At 34.1% G+C, this 12,198-nt stretch overlaps 1 protein-coding gene across 12 annotated transcripts in view; it reads left to right on the forward strand.

Annotated features, from left to right (window-relative positions):
* The window catches only part of ERBIN (erbb2 interacting protein), a 173,890-nt gene that overhangs the window by 45,426 nt on the left and 116,266 nt on the right, over positions 1-12,198 (forward strand). For all 12 annotated transcript variants that reach the window (XM_031965694.1, XM_031965727.1, XM_031965705.1 and 9 more), the window contains exon 2: positions 441-572. The gene's annotated coding sequence lies outside the window, so the exon portion shown is untranslated. The remainder of the gene's footprint in view (positions 1-440; positions 573-12,198) is intronic.

Raw genomic sequence — 12,198 nt, forward strand, 5'->3', positions numbered from 1 at the left:
TGTGGACCATTATACCTTCTACCATCTCAGCCTGTAAAGCAGAGATAGGGAATTTGGAGTAGGAGAAGGATTTAGGTAGGAGAAAGAAAAAAAATATATAGATTCTGCAAATTACAGATGTGTTGTTAGTAAAAATTTGCCAAGATTGGAATACACATAAAGTAACCCTAAGGTTCAGAGAACTTAGCTAACTTGTCCAAGACGACATCACTAGTGGTAAAGCCAGGGCCAGATTTCTGAAGCCTCATATTGATTCTAGGGCTTAGATAGCATGAACATTTGAATTTATCTTTTATCACTTATGTTGCTCTTAAGCTAGGTTGACTTTAGAATCCCATATCATTTTATCATTCCTTTTTCAGTGATGGGGGGTTGCTAATATGATTATATAATCAAAAACATTTATACTCGTTTCTTCTTCTTTTTATTTTTAAATGCAGGGACCAGGAACAACTATCAGTGGATAGTTATATGGACATTTTCAATATTATGATGAATCAAAGATCTGAGATCTAAGATCCCAAATTGATTCTGAATCCTTGATTGTGAACAAGAGGAAGTGGAGTAATCGGGTAAGATTTACCTATATAGTCAATTGAAATTGGTGATAATTTAATCTTATGTTAGATGCAGTAGATGATTTATATAATATTTCTGCTTTCTTTATAAAAAATTGAAGTAGAAGATAACTTTTCCTCAATTGTCTTCAACAGGCAGACTTTTTGAAGGGATAATTTGATAACCTAGTGGAAAATATTGGTTGAAAGAATTTTTTATTCCCTGTTCTTATCATCCTATGTCCCAGATTATTTACAGCCTTAGGAACATGAATATGTATTGTTAAGGAGTGATCTGGTTCAGGTTATTCTGCCTACTGTGCTGTAAGGTTTTGATTTTTATTTTAATCTGTTTCAGGATAAATATAATTTCATTAACCTTGAGACCTAAAGGTACAAGGTTATACATAAATGGATTCAAGAGTCTCCAAAATAAGGTTGACTTGAAATTCGAGCTTGTGAACCTGGAAATTTTCAGGAATTTAGGTTATTTCTGGCACAGTGGTTATGTCATTAATATACATTAATGCAGCATTGCTACACACATTCAGCTTTTTGTAGTCATACCAGAATGGGACCAGATGTAGATAAAATGTCATAGGGATAGGAAGGTATAATAATAATAGCAATCTAGAAACATATGCCAGACAGTCAGAAAGTAGGAGGCTGATAAACTGGATTGAGGGCAGGGTAGTAGTGCATCACAAAAACAAAGTGGAAGATAAGAGTGGTCAACAGTAATAAGAAAACTAAGAAACTAAGGCAAGGATATTAGACAAAATGGGGTCAGATCTAATCTTGCCTCTGAATCATAAATGGAGAAGCAGAATGAACTTTTCATAGGATGATCGACTTTAGTGGTGAAATAGAATATAAAACATTTACACCTAACTGGGTTTTGCACTAAGTAAGTATGCATGGTAAATCTCTCTAGGAAAAGAATTCTAATGACTTTTATACCATTATACTAAAAGCTCTGTCATCATTAATAGAGCAGAGACATAAGTGGAAGAAAAAGCTTCTCAGTGTGCCACTCCAGTTTCTTCTTTTATTTTGTAGTTGTAGTTGTTGTCATCTAGGACAGGGAAAATGGTAGGTAGTGGAGAGTCTGCCTTTATTAATGTCATAGTATTTCCCATCTATGATAGGTTTTGCCTCTTCATTGAGTGATAAAGAAACATTTAAAACTGATATTTAGGCTTCACAAAAGTAGAAATGGTAGATCATCTTACTATGCTTTCTTTCAAGGAAGGAACTGGAAGCAATGAATTATCTTTCTGTTTCTATTGCAAGTTCTCTGCTCAAACCCTGGAGCTGCTTTTTCGAGAAAATTTTAAGAAGAATTTCAGAGTGGCTTTTTGTTTTGCTCATTTCTTATCCTATTCTCAAGGTATACATTTTATATAGGCACAATAGATTAAATGGTAGGACTTACATGAAGGCAATTGCAGGCAAAAAAATCTCTAAAATTCCATCAAATATAGATTTATTTAGATTAATCAATATATTATGTGGAAGACCAAGATGTCATGCATATGAGTCACATGTTAGTTTAAATTAAGTTTTCTCTGATTCTTCTCAACAACTAGCCAACTTACATGCAGGAGATCCGAATTGTTTATTTTTATAACTTTGAGAGAGGAAGAAAATAAAATAATTTTGATGATTGAATCAAGTACTAGTAAAAGGAATTTTGGGTGACTAGAGGGAGTCTTACTGTGAAGAACTCAAGAGGCAGGATATTTGAAGAGTTTATTTAACCCTTCTTTTTTTCTGGGAACAAGTATATGTTTCTTCTAATTTAGGGGTTTTTTGAGGTTACTTAGGATGGGTCCATTATAACTGATCTTAAGAAATAGAAGTCCGTTTTATGTATGGCATGTGTGGACTCTGTGCTTAGAGCATAAGAAAAGAATCAGAATCTGCGTGAAGAATTTGAATAATAAATATAGGAGCTCCATAAGAAAATGGAGACATTATTCTGTTCTGCATATAACTTCTTACCTTGGTTCAGGAGCTTTTGTGTATTTCTTGTAAATTCAGTAACAGATCTTCATCTTTTTTAACCTGGGGATTGCTAGTCTAGACGAATGAAACCACTTGACCAGAGTTGGGAGATACAAGCTAGTAAAATTAGCTAAATTTTTGTAAGTAGTTATCATTTGTGTAATTATCATCAGGGAAGGAAAAATTGTACATTTGATTTGTTCTAGGAGTAAAATAAAGTATTTGCTTTTATCAGTTCAGATGATTTTTTAAATTTAAAAATATAAATTAAAATCAGCATTTTCATATACAGTTAAGAAGAAAGAGGGTAGTCGTTGAAACTGTGACTCTCTATAATTGGCTATTTTTTAAAAGTAATTCATAACATGTCAGCATGTTACTTTCAAACTTTGCTCTTTATGATTCCTTCTAAGATTATCTCCACTGTATCATATATATATCTTGTTTGTATGTAGTTATTTGTATTTTACCTCCTTCATTGATTTTGAGTTCCTAAAGAACATAGACTTTTTTTTTTTTTAATAAAGCCTGTCTTTTATCCTTGAACTTTAGCATAGTGCCTGGCACACAGTAAGCATTTTAATGATAAATATTTGTTGATTAATAGATTCTGGATTTCATTTGGTCATTGAAATGATCACAGTTCTTAATTTATTTTTCTTTGACCTGCCTTCCACACTGACTTTGTTTTGTGACCCAGGACAAGCCACTTGGCCACCCTGAGCCTTAGTTCCTTCATTTATAAAATGAGGATAACAACTGTGCTATTTAAGTTACATGGTTATTAGAAAGAAAACACTTTGTAAATCATAAAATCTACAAAATTTTTGTATTGTAGAGCTGCTATTATTTCTAACAATATTTTTTTTTTTTTTATTTAATAACCTTTAATTTACAGGATATATACATGGGTAACTTTACAGCATTAACAATTGCCATACCTCTTGTTCCAATTTTTCACCTCTTACCCCCAACCCCTCCCCAAATGGCAGGATGACCAGTAGATGTTAAATATATCAAAATATAACCTAGATACACAATAAGTATACATGACCAAAACATCATTTTGCTGTACAAAAAGAATCAGACTCTGTATTTCTAACAATATTAAGACAAAGTAAACATTTTGTGATGGTAAAAATAATTCTCAATTTTATTTAATAAATGAATAAGTTAATAAACTTAATAAATCTTAGAATGGTATATAAATGTGGTTACTAAATACTTTGGAAAAAACCTTAAACTCTTTGAAATATTTTACTATTGAAGCATAAGATACATGTAGATTGTCTTTTTTTTCCTTCAGTGGATGATTGACAGCTAAAAAAAGTTGTGGACATTTCAATATTTCAGCAGTATTTCCTTGGATGTGCAGTTTATAATCCATCTAAACTTTCTTATCTTGCATAATTCTTGTTCTTGTTCTTGTTCTCCTACAAATTAGGGTATCTCATGGTATTCACCCATCAAGCTTGGAAATCTTTCCCTTAGGAGATTAAGAAAAAAAAGATAAAGGATAAATAAAGTGGTGAGATCATTAAATCAGAAAACATCATGTTTCAGGTTTTTCTCCTTACAATTAAGATACAATCTCAGTGATACAAATATTTGAGAGTGACCTTGGGTTTTTAGAAGTAACTAAAAGGTATTTGGATGCAAATGTGTTGAATGAGGTGAGTAATAAAGATAGGTAACATTTTGGGGAGATTAAAAAAAAAGAAAAATGACATAAAGATAATTTTAGCAGAGCAAGGTTCTATTCAAGTCTGAAAGTTCTGCTGAATAATTTGATTAGGAGTTTGAAGTAATTTCTTGATAACCTAAAACATTATTAATTTAAAGAAGGTCCTCATTCCATTTGAAGGGATTATCAGATGGTGACCATTGGAGGAAAGTTGAGGCATGTTATTTCTAATGTTGACTGAAAGAAACAGTCCTGTTCCTGGATAAGAAGCAAGCTGACCTAACTCTTAGTGAGAATAGGAATAAACCTTTTCCTCTCTGCTTTTTAATTCCAAATCTTATTCTTCATTATGCTATGACTTTCATTTCTTTGTCTCCTTAGTTCTTTCCCTTACCTTAATTGCACTCTCTGTCTTTTCCCATTATTGGCCCTTTGGTGAGCCAGTTCCACTCTACTCTGTCTTCTACCCTTCAGTCCCTTGCCAGACCTTTATTATATCAATTAATTTCTTTGCTAGACCTTAGCTTTAAATCACTTCTATTTTCCACTGCTTTTGCTATATAAAGGTGGAGAAAATCATAAAATCATTCTGATTGGGTCCACTTCATATTTACATTACACAATCTCTTACTGAGTCCTTAACTGCATCAAGACAAGTTTTTTTTTTTTTTATTATACTTTCCTGATCATTCCACTCACCACAGCTGCCTTTCCAAATCTTATTATGCCTCCTCAAACCTGTGGCTCCTATATTTCCCACCCTCTTAGCTGAGAAGTCTACCTCATACTTTATTTGGGAGGAAAATGACTGTCATTTGCTGAAAACTCACTTTTTTCAATTCATATCCATCAGATGATGACTTCTGTCACTATCTTCTGCTTGTATCACACTAAAAAGAGGCTTTTTACTGGTGACAAATTATAATTTTGTGACTCCCTTGTTTAGTTATAAGATTTCATATGGGGTTGTAAACCACAATTTAAGAAGCTGAGCCTACTGCATCATCAACTGCCATATATAGTCAATCCAAATGAATATTGCCATAGATTAGGAGCGGAGAACTTTTTCTTTCTGCCAAGGGCTTTTTGGATATTTATAACATAATTTAAATTATATAAAATCAAGATATAGAACTCAAATAGTGGGAGGTGGTTGTACCTGCAGTTGCCTTAGCAAATGATTTCATGAGTCTGTGACCCAGGCTGGACATTCCCTACCCCTGCCATAGATAATCTATTCAAGACTTCTTATTGCTGTGATGCTGAGGCTATAGATGTTAGTGAGAGATTAAGAACCATGAAGTATTATAGGGAAGGAGTCCAAGAGAAGTACCTAGTAAATTCTGCTGTACCCCCTTGCTCTGGCTGTTCAGGCTGTGTTGTTTCAGTTCCTCTCTAGGAAGTCATTTCTACCTAGGTTTTAAATGTCTTTGCCTTCCCTTCTCTTGTTCCCACTAGAGCTGCATCAGCATAAGCTCTCTCCTGCCCATCCAGGCTTTTCTCTCCTCTCTTATTAGAAGAATGACAGATCAAAACAGTGAAAGGCAGTGATAGCTACTTATTGTCAGTGGGCTTGGGGTTCAAGTAGCCAGGTGTATAAATACCCTACATCTATAAATCTGATTCTAAGAAAATACTTCTCTTCCCTCCTTTAGGCCCCTCCCCAATTAAAAAAACAAAAGACACCAAAACAAAAGTTCATTAGACTATGACAGCCCTTAAAACCAAATATCAAAATAAATGGGAATTTAGATATTTGAATTGGTGAGCAAACAAAGATCTTTTCTATTAATAAAGTTATTTCAGATTTTAAAATAATATATTTAAGGGATTATGATTAAATATTTACATTTTAAGTATTAATAGGACAATACTGTCATAATATATGTGGTATTAATATATCAGTGAAAATATGTAGTTTATAAATAATTATACTTATAAAGCAGCTAGGTGTTGCAGTGGATAGAATATGAGATCTGGAATTATGAAAATCCAAATATAAATCTGATAGAAGATAGTTACTAGCTGTGTAATTTTGAACAAGTCTTCTAACTGACCTACCAGTTTTCTTATCTGAGAAATGAGAAATATGTTATTTCTCAGCATTGTTGTGAGGTTACATTTTGTGTGTGTGTGAGAGAGAGACAAAAAGGGGGTGTGAACACTTTGACAACCTTTATTCCACCATATAAATTCCATCATTAAGTGTCTTCTGTATGCCTGACATTGTGCTAATAAGCTTTGGGGTGGGGAAGTTAGGGGAAAAAGGACTGTTTTTGCCCTTGGGAGCTTGCAATAAGGAGACAATAAGCTAAAGGGAGCTAAAAAGGTAGAATGGTTTGTAGAGTTTCTAGAGGAGAGGGAGATGGAGAGGGCTTCATGATCTGAGGTCTTTTCCAGTCATGAACAAAATTCCATTATTTAGTTAAATATTATCTTACACGATTATGTAAGTCTTTTACTTTCAGGTTCAGCTCAGATGCTATCTCCTAAACATTATCTCATCCCCAACATGAGTGTCCTCTCCCCCCTCAGATTATCTTGTTTGTTGTGTGTAGGACATTGGACTCAAGGTCAGGAAAAATTGTGTCAAACACTTTTTATTTGTGGCAAGTCAGTTTAATTTTTTAATTCCTTCATCTGTAAAATGGGTATGATAATAGTACATAGCCTCATGTTTTGAGAATTGTTTAAAATAATATATACAAAGTGCCTTGCAAACATATAAAAGCATTCATAAATAAATGCCATCGTTGTTGCCTCTCCTTATCTTTGTCAAATTTATTCAGATGAAACAGTTCATTTTTATTTTATATTTAGTGTTCACTGAACTTTTGCATTAGTGGATAAAATAACTAATTTTTATAGTTGAATAAAAATATTAGGATATAAGCTTATTAATCTCTGTAGGCTCACTGAACTCTTCCATTAGCACTACTCTAGAAACTCAGCTTCTTAAACTATGGTTTGTGACCCCTCCTGGAGTCTCATAGTTGAATGTAGGTGTTGAGGTGTAGACCATGTGTTGAGGTCTAGATTTGGGGTACCTAAATGAAATTAGGGTTTAGTTAAGGTCTAGTGGGCAGGTGTGGGGTACACGGAGTCAAACAGAGTTCCCCTGCAACCCCCTTGGATTCGGCGCAAGGATACGGTGGTATATGAGGTCTAGTAGCGGCGCGGAATTCCCAATAAAAGCATTTATTGGCCCGGAGAGCTAGATTGATAAAAGAGGTTTATTATTGAGTCTAGAAGTAGGAGATAGGTAAAGGTAGAGACAAGGAGGGCACTGGACAGAGGGTCCAGTGGAAAGAGGGTCCTCACATGGCTGCCATGTTTGGAATCTCTGCAAAGAGGGGTTCCCAGCGTAGCCCTTTTAAGTCGGAGACTTAGCTTGAGGGGCTTTGGGGTGTAACCCCAAAGTTGGCTCAGATCCGGGTGGGGCTGGGACAGGTCCGGATCTTCTATTGGAATTCAAAGGGACCAGGATTTGTGAGTCAAAGGGTAATTTACATTAACTAGGGTTGGGAATCAAAGATTGGAATCTTTCCCGCATCATAGGGTTGTGAAATTATGATTTATTATCAGTATAAATGTTTGATTTATATACCTATTTTATATACCTATATATCTCAGTGTGGAAAAAGTTTAAGAAGCCCTTCATCTCTAATAGACAGAATAATAAGCATCATATACATGTGGGACAGGGTGCTAGACTACTCGGATGCACCTTCAGATACAGAGGAAGCATTTTTATTCTGTCTTTGCAAGGAGAAGCCCAAGTATACCTGAGCAGACATAGAGCCTCTTAGCTCCCTTCTCCTAGCATTGTGCCTGGCTAGTGAGGTGGAAATAGTGAATCTGGTTAAATAGCAAAAGACTCAAATCTTTTCATTCCTTTTTAGTAACCATTATTGACCAATGGTCAGCAATGTTGTCTGCTTCCTGTAGGTCATATCACTTCTGAAGCTTAGACCTAGGGTCTGACCTTTCCAGTCCTATGGACCTCTGGGAAAAGAGATCATGTGACTTCCTGCAACTTGGGACTATGGGGCCTGACCTTCCATCTCATAGACTTTTTGAGAAATCTTTACCTGATCCCAGTCAATATATTTCATCTTTTTATTCCACGATGCTGTTTCTTCTGCATTTCATGTGGTTTTATGGGAAATTATTAATAATGATTGGATAATTTTTAGCAATATTAATGCTCATTTTGCAATTGCTTAAAATTGCATTGATGTTAAATTGCTTCTGTCTATTCAGTTTGGGTTTTAGTATGCCATTGAGTCTTTTAATGAATTTATACACACAGCACAATGTCATACTATGTTATGCTTCATCTGTCTTGACTAGAGGAAACCAAGGCATTTGTAAGCATTTCCTTTATTGACTAGTTAAATTTTTTCTCTATGTAGTTTCCAGATTTTTCAATTACTGAATCTAAATGATATTGTGATATTATTGGAGAAAGATTCCATGAGATAAAGAAGCTATTTAGTATGTTTGTGGAGCTATTTAGCTTGCTGTTACCCTTGTATACATTGAGTGATTAATAAGATGTTTTTGTTTGGCTTGTTTAATTTGGAAGTCAATTCTTAGTTCTGTGTAGAAGAGATAGTAATGGATTTAAGGCAAAAGAAAACTATAATGGACTTACATGGTATTCCTGAAAAATACCAGTATTATTTGAATTATTAATTACATTATGTTTTGAGTCATGTTTTAAATCAAGAAAAGTTTTTCATGCAGACAGCAAACTTGATGTTCTCACTAAACTTAATTTGCATTACTTAAATAAGCTATGAGATAGAATTGAGTCAGCAGTTGATTAGCTTGTTCATTAATTACTGGGTAGGTGATAAGTTGCCCTTGATATATTTTAGATTTAGGGGATACACCCTTTTTACCCTTAATCCAACGGAGTGTTTTTCTTTTAAGCATTTAAATATTTAGTTTTACAAGCTGTATATGTTTTGTATAAAATACATAAGCACAAAATTGACCTATCTTTAATGGGTTGCTAGTGTTATAGATATGTGGTATTTTCGATTACCTTAGCATTTTTGATTTTTGCTTTCAATTTTTGATTAAGGATAGCTAAAATTTCTGTTACACTTTTAGTTTCCAGATCTGTTTGGATGCTTTTTTTGGGACAGAATCATATTTACGTTATGTACGACTACATATGCCTGTCAAATATTGATGTAATTTTCCAGTTCCTTTTGGTAGATTTTTGAAGTTCTTTTCATCCTGGTAGTATTTAGTGCCTATGTTTTTTGCCCTACTTTTCTTGCAGTGGCAACAGGTTATTCATAGGATGTTGTGTTCAGGTTCTAAAATGATTTTATGCTCAAGTCAATACTGTGAAAGAATATGTGTTTTTTGTTGTTGTTGTTGGGTTTTTTTTTTTTTTTTTTTTGAGGCAATTGGGGTTAAATAACTTGCCCAGGGTCACACAGCTAGGAAGTGTTAAGTGTCTGAGACCAGATTTGAATTCAGGTCCTCTTGACTTAAGGGCTGGTGCTCTATCCAATGCATCAAGAATAGGTGCCTCAAGAATATATTTGTTCTTTATGTTTATTGGACTTTAATTCATTCATGCCATCAAAGTTAAAATGTTCTTTTTTGAATTGCCATTAAGGTTTGCCCATTTACTTTTCAAAATCATTTGGGACATCATTTTCATTATGTTATTAATAGGTATAAATTTTAAAGTTTTCATTAAGAGAAGATTTTCAGTGATTGCAGGGTCTTCAGCTTTTTTGCCTTTTTAAGGTTTTAGTAGCTTTTCAACTTCTTTTCTGATATAGGAATACTTTTTAAAAAATGATTGCCTTGCAATTGTCAGTAATACATTTTGTGACTTAAACCTTAGGGTATGTATCATGGATCAGGAAAAAGGAAAAAAACAACTTGAAGCCTTTTCCTATATATAATTAGGTCTGTTTTCAGTTTTGTCATAGTAGTGACACATAATGAAAGAATTCATGTCTTCAGTCCATTTGTATTTTGTTTGTTTTAGTCATCAGAACCATTTGCGCTCTGTAGCATTTTCTAGTAGATGGAGTTACTTCTGTTTTGATATATAGAGTATGTTTTGTCTTCTTGTGATACCATAACACAAAGTGCCATTCTTTTTTTTTTTTTTTTTTTTTTTTATTAAATAACTTTTTATTGACAGAACCTATGCCAGGGTAATTTTTTACAACATTATCCCTTGCACTCACTTCTATTCTGATTTTTCCCCTCCCTCCCTCCGCCCTCTCCCCAAAGATGGCAAGCAGTCCTATACATGTTAAATAGATTACAGTAGATCTTGGATACAATATATGTGTGCAGAACCGAACAGTTTTCTTGTTGCTCAGGGAGAATTGGATTTAGAAGGTATAAATAACCTGGGAAGAAGAACAGAAATGCAAGCAGTTTACATTCTTTCTTTGGGTGTAGCTGCTTCTGTCCATCCTTGATCAATTGAAACTAAGTTAGATCTTGTCTTTGTTGAAGAAATCCACTTCCATCAGAATACATCCTCATACAGTATCGTTGTTGAGGTATATTCCCTGGTTCTGCTCATTTCGCTCAGCATCAGTTCACGTAAGTCTCGCCAATCCTCTCTGTATTCGTCCTGCTGGTCATTTCTTACAGAACAATAATATTCCATAACATTCATATACCACAATTTACTCAACCATTCTCCAACTGATGGGCATCCATTCATTTTCCAGCTTCTAGCCACTACAACCAGAGCTGCCACAAACATTTTGACACATACAGGTCCCTTTCCCTTTTTTAGTATCTCTTTGGGATATAAGCCCAGTAATAACACTGCTGGATCAAAGGGTATGCACAGTTTGATAACTTTTTTGAGCATAGTTCCAAATTACTCTCCAGAATGGCTGAATGTGTTCACAATTCCACCAACAATGTATCAGTGTGTTTTCCCACATCCCCTCTAACATTCCGTGTTATCTTTCCCTGTCATTCTAGCCAATCTGACAGGTGTGTAGTGGTATCTCAGAGTTGTCTTAATTTTCATTTCTCTGATCAATAGTGATTTGGAACACTTTCATATGAGTGGTAATAGTTTCAATTTCATCATCTGAAAATTGTCCGTTCATATCCTTTGACCATTTATCAATTGGAGAATGGCTTGATTTCTCATAAATTAGAGTCAATTCTCTATATATTTTGGAAATGAGTCCTTTATCAGAACCTTTGACTGTAAAATGTTTTCCCAGTTTATTGTTTCCCTTCTAATCTTGCCTGCATTAGTTTTGTTTGTACAAAAACTTTTCAATTTGATATAGTCAAAATTTTCAATTTTGTAGTCAATAGTGATCTCTAGTTCTTCTTTGGTCATAAATTCCTTTCTCTTCCACAGGTCTGAGAGGTAAACTATCCTATGCTCTTCCAATTTATTTATGATCTCATTCTTTATGCCTAGATCATGAACCCATTTTGACCTTATCTTGGTGTACGGTGTTAAGTGTGGGTCAATGCCTAGTTTCTGCCATACTAATTTCCAATTTTCCCAGCAATTTTTGTCAAATAATGCATTCTTATCCCAAAACTGGGGTCTTTGGGTTTGTCAAACACTAGATAATTAAGGTTATTGGCTGTTTTGTCCTTTGAACCTAACCTATTCCATTGATCAACTAGTCTATTTCTTAGCCAATACCAGATAGTTTTAGTAACCGCTGCCTTATAATATAATTTTAGATCTGGTACAGCTAGGCCACCTTCATTTGATTTTTTTTTTCATTAATTCCCTTGAAATTTTTGACCTTTTGTTTTTCCATATGAACTTTGTTGTTATTTTTTCTAGGTCATCAAAATAGTTTTTGGGAAGTCTGATTGGTATAGCGCTAAATAAATAGATTAGTTTAGGTAGTATTGTCATCTTTATTATATTTGCTCACCCAATCCAAGAGCATTTAATATTTTTCCAGT

Source organism: Sarcophilus harrisii, chromosome 1 (genome assembly GCF_902635505.1).
Source record: "Sarcophilus harrisii chromosome 1, mSarHar1.11, whole genome shotgun sequence".
Lineage (NCBI taxonomy): Eukaryota > Metazoa > Chordata > Mammalia > Dasyuromorphia > Dasyuridae > Sarcophilus > Sarcophilus harrisii.